Here is a 5,507-nt window from a genome sequence, read left to right on the forward strand (position 1 = left end):
CTTTGGTCATTGGTTAGTATGTCTACGGTTATTTTCACTTTCTCAAGAATTTTTACATGTCAGTCACCTTCATCATTTAGCTAAGTGTATCATCATTATGATAATATCGTCATCATGTCAATCATCACCACCACAATTTCACTCAGTCTAGTGTCTCCATTAGGTCATTAGGCTTTCAAGGTCACCCAACACTTTCATTTCATGCATAAAATCTGGCATATGATGAGTTGTGATAAGAAAGTATTTTCAATAAATTCTGATTTCAGATGTAATTTCATGTTTCTATATGTAATAATTACTTCATAGTTGCAGTTTCAAAATTCTAAAAACAAGGTAAACTGTTCAAAAGAAGATACAAAGTCCACGTTACAAATTTCCAAGGCTGGCATGCTCAAAAGAATGAAAGTCGTGTTTAAAAAGACATGTGGGGACCATTATCACTCAAAAGAGTATTATTCTATGTCTATAGAAGCCCAAAGAGATTCATACACATTCCATTTACATTTTTATCTTACCTTGTCATCGAGCTAATTCCTCCTCAAGTGAGAAAACACAGGTTTTTTTAGCCAAATTTGAAATTTTTTGTTAGCATTGTGCTTACAGACAAGGCACTATGTTTTTGGAGGTGGCGCTATGCACAGAGACACTGTGTTACGTTTTGGCACTGTGCAGCGCATGGGACAGAGTCTCCTAGAATTGCAACCAATCACTCAAATTCAAGTTTTCAAGCCTCTAAATCTAGTTTTTTTAATCCTCTAAGCTTCATAATAGGTAAGTACACTCCTTTACATTCCCTCTTCCTTTGGTAAAACAAAAAAAATGATTGTGAGTTTAGTCTTCTAGGGTTTTCTATGAATTTCATGTTTTGAGCTTGAAAATGATCAGTTGGAGCTTTGAAACCCTAAAATCACTATCCCTATACCTATATTTGCATGCAGCTCATCATCCCCATTCACCAACAAACCACTTTCCTTCATTCCACTTCACCCCCCTACAAACCCTAGCCCTAATCTATCAAATTAGACAGTTTCCCTAGGTAGGACCGTGTTTAAATTTCCAAGCTCATCTCCCTCATTCATTTTCCTTCATTTAACTTCCTAAGGATTCCTAAAACCCCTGTCCATCTCCCAAAATTTTCCTACTCCCATCTTGTTACATAGTAATTTGTCATTGACCTCATCTCAGTCCCTCCGTTGTGTCATACATTAGATAAACATGTCAATATCTTCCCACTCGTGTAAGAATATTAAGCAAGTGCTCTCTAATGCTAAAGATTGACCCTTTTTGCCTAAGTTTCTGCATCGTCACAAGTAAACCCTTAAAATGTGTGACGGTTCCTTGTCATGAACTGTATCGTTGCGACGTTGTCGCAGGTGTACACCTGTTTCCTGCGACAGTCAAATTTTAGGGCTCGGCGCAAGTCTTCCAGATGTTTATTACGATAGTTGGTCCGAACACATTGCTCCCTTGCGATGTCATCACTAAGCCCTAGTTCATGACCTGTGACGATCTATATTAGGCGAATTAGTTCAAACGGTCAGCCTTTTGGGTGATTCTAGAGCTGGTTGTTGGGTTAGATTGGTTCACCTTTCTTCCTTTGGGATGGTAGTTCCACCTTTTATGAAACCTCCCTTGAGGATAAGCTCCCTCTCCCTCATTTCATGGAGGCTCCTCCTCCTATAAAAGCACTCACCATTACTATGATCAGCTAGTTCCTAGTTATAGGTTGCTAGTTAGATTGAAACAGATTAGATAGCTTTGGTGTGAGTTTGACAAGTGTGGAATTGCTGATAGTTTGGTAAGAGATTGTGAAGTGCCTTAACCTTGCATTAGAGTTTGTTAGTGAGAGAGAGAGATTACCCATTTGGGAGACCCATTTTTGAGAGTGAATGCTTGAAGGAACATACCGGCTGGACCCTCTGAGAAGGCTTGCGACGTCAAGGCTTGGTTGTAAGCTTTGCTCTTGATTTATTTTAATACAATCAATAACGATTTCCTATATCTTGTGTACAATTTACTTGGTAGCTTATAATTCCTTTACTTTATAAGTGAATAGATCATTGTTGTTCTCGGTTACGTGCTTTGTTGTTTTCTTGTGGTGTTTCAGGTTGATCGCTCATTAAGGAGAAGGAAACAGAAGCTGGAGCAGCGCAATGGAAGCTTAACCAAACAAGGTTTTGAGGTAGGCCTCCAACGATGATTATTTAAGGGAATCGATTGTTGTTTTGTTTTGCTGTGACTAGACCCACTCTAGGGCTAGAGGGGTTGCCTCTGTCTGCAGAGGGAACACTTTCCTACTTCAAAAGTTGGTGACTCCGCTGGGGATTCCTTTGTATGTTTTTTCTCTTGTTTGCTTTTGTTTGGTTTTGATATAGTGTCTCTTGATTTTGGGGTTAAACCATCAGTTTTCTGGGTTACCTGGGTCAATCTGGGAGTCCTTCTGACTGTTTGGAAGATCAGTCTGGTGTCATTTAGGTGATTTTACTTTGTCTTTGCTTTAATTAAGATCGTCACTAAAGATAGCTTAACAGTTGCGACGACGTCGCTTATGTTCTAACTTTGTGCCTACGACGATTTGGCTTTCCTCTCAAGTTGATAGTTTAATCCCTACGACGATTCCTGAAATTGGACCGTCTCAGAAAACAAGTGTATTCTTCCGATGACGTCTCTGAAAACAGGTGTATTTTTGTGACTAGTCTCAGGCTGTCAGTGTAACACCTGCGACGATTCCTGTAAAGTTGTTTTTACAACTTTACCTCCTGAATCAATCAGTCTTGTTTATCCCCTATTGTTTCTTGTCTCTCATCAACTTGTTTTGACTGCTTTTGGTTAAGGTACCTTCTCTTTGGTTTCATTGAGTGAGTCTTGTGTTTTTAGACCTTGTGACCTAGCTCTGTTAAACATTTCATCAAGAATTCATTTGCTTGGGTTACTTGTCTATCCAAGGTTCATCCGCAACTGTCTTATTGATTTGCTTGAGGCTTTTTCGCTGCTTTTTTTCTTGTAGACTGATTTTTAGTGTTGGTTATTGAACCAATTCTTCACATTCATTCGATTTCTTCACTATCAAACATAGATTACAATTGTTTGGATCAGTCAAGTTTACACTTGCTTGTTTGTCTCTTTCAATTCCAAAACAAAATCAAAATATTGCATTTATTAGGCATACGAAAGAGAAAGTACATTTGCATTACGAATTTTCATGATCGAGAAATTGTAAAGCGAATTTTAAATCTTTCATTAATAGTATCGATGCATTGTGAGATTAGTGTGTTGATGTATTTTGTTTCTTAGCGCTTGCATTTGTTTGTCTTGGTTTTGCGTTTGCTTGGGAATGAACTCTTTACCTTTCTTTAAGTAGGTGTTCATCGAAATGATTGATGCTTTACTCATTGTAGCTGCATCCTAGGAATTTGTGAAAATACATTCGGTAGGGCCTGAAAACCGAAACCTAATTCAAGATCAACTCTAAGATCAATTGAATGAACTTAACAATGCATTGGAATTTAATGCACATTATTTAGAGGTCTAGGCTAGAGACGTGCTCCAGCGTCATTAAACCTAGTCACTATTTTTTCTGCTTAAGGTTGGGTGATTCCTTCTTCTATGACTCAATAGCTGCTAGTACAAATTCGTGCTCCCCGTACCGTCGAGTATATATCAGGAGACCCCACTAAGTTATCATCCTACATCCATAAGAAGTCGTTTCTACTGCCTTACGAACCGTAATGCACCGAACACAACATTCCAGAAGATTGACTGCCGTACAGAAAATCCTTGGTCATTTCTCTTTCATTTGATCACCGAGGTGTATATGAAGTTTTACAGTTTGTCTGGTAAACCTTTTGCCTAGTTCTCCAGATTAGTGACCTTCGTTCCTTTTCGACTCCCTAAAAGAAAAGGATCATCTGAGCACTTGTCCTTTCAGGCTCATTAAACCTCGAAAGAGATAGAGTCATCTTTTGTCCTTTTCTCAACTCTTTAAAAATGAAAAGGTCAAGTTTTGTTCCCGTGTCATAAAATTTACTGCCCATGAAATATTCCTGGTAACAGTTAGAGTTCTTCGTTACAGTTCGGGTGTGTTTTAGACTCGTTCCTGATGGCAACCATCCCCGAGTCTATCGACTAAGGTCTTCCCCTAGACAGAACTCCTGGTCCGTTTCCTCCATTCGGAAACATCGGTGCTCCATATATGGCAACTTTGTCCTTGCTTGGGTTAACCATCGGTTTTCACATTTGGTTTTTTTCAACCTCGGTGGTCCCAAGCGTCCTGACTCCTATTCCACCATATCCTTTGTTTGAATCATGACATGATGATTGCAAGGTCGAGCCTACGCCTTCTTCCCCTATTTCTTCCTCCTCCCCTCCTCCTTCTCCTGGTGAAAGTTCTACATCCAGTACCTGGGAGGCTAAGAAGAAGAAGATGAAGACAAAGAAGAAGAAGAAGATGAAGACAAAGAAGAAGAAGAAGAAGAAGTTGGATAAGTGACTAGCCACTCATCCAGCTCATGTACTGAGTATGTCACCAGTCGTGACATCTTCTGCTCCTCTGTGGCAGGCTAAGTTTCCTTGTAAATTGTACAAGGGAAACCATCTTCTTAGTGATTGTCCTAGCATTCCTAGGATTTTAGAAGTTTGGTCTCACAACCTGGCTCGCCCCTCATCATCCTCTGAAGCTCATGATGATGCTATCCTCTCAACTGGCAGTGGTAAGGAGACAAGGAAGATTCGATTCCCCTGTAGGCTCTGTGGAGGCAACCATCTCCTTCACCTTTGTCCACTCCTGTATAAAGCTTCTGCCGTTTTGGAAGGTCTTATAGCTTCTTCCCCTTCGCTTCCAGTTGATTATTAGAGGCTCTCTTCAGACCCTCTCCCTGTTGACAACGGGATAGATATGGATTATTCTCTTATTCGTTCTCCTTTTCTCGAGACTAGATGTGCCAAGCCTGTTCCTGACCAACCATTGGTCGGAAAGGGTGTCGACTTGAGTTCACCACCCATTGTTCACTCTGCTTCGGGAGAGCATCATGATCACACTGCTCATGTTCTTCTCATCTCGTCAGATTCTCCTGAGTCCGAGAATGACCCTCCTATTCCAGCCGATCAAGAGAGTCCTTCTTCGGTTCCTATAGTGTAGGGGGGCACTCAGATGATGCCCCCCCCCAAGTAGTTTTGTCATCTCTTTTGACTAGGGCCATTTGACCGCATTTTTCCTACCATCCTATGTGCTTTTCCAGATTACCATACTCGCCTATGATAAGGCCGTACTGGGCACTCTCTTGGATGAAGGTGCGTCTGTCAATCTTATGCCTTCCACTACTTGGCAAGCTTTGGGTTCCCCACAGCTTGTGCCTGTTACTCAGAATCTGTTAGCATTTGACAGAGGAAATCATCAACCTTTGGGGATCCTTCCCAAGTTCCCTATGACTTTGGGAGTCAAAAACGTCTATATAGATGTGATGGTTGTCCAAGGTGCTTTAGTTTTCAGTCTTCTTCTTGGCCGTGAC

This window comes from Pinus tabuliformis, chromosome 7 (genome assembly GCF_031772625.1).
Source record: "Pinus tabuliformis cultivar Carrire ecotype Pingquan chromosome 7, CPIR1, whole genome shotgun sequence".
Classification (NCBI taxonomy): Eukaryota; Viridiplantae; Streptophyta; class Pinopsida; order Pinales; family Pinaceae; genus Pinus; species Pinus tabuliformis.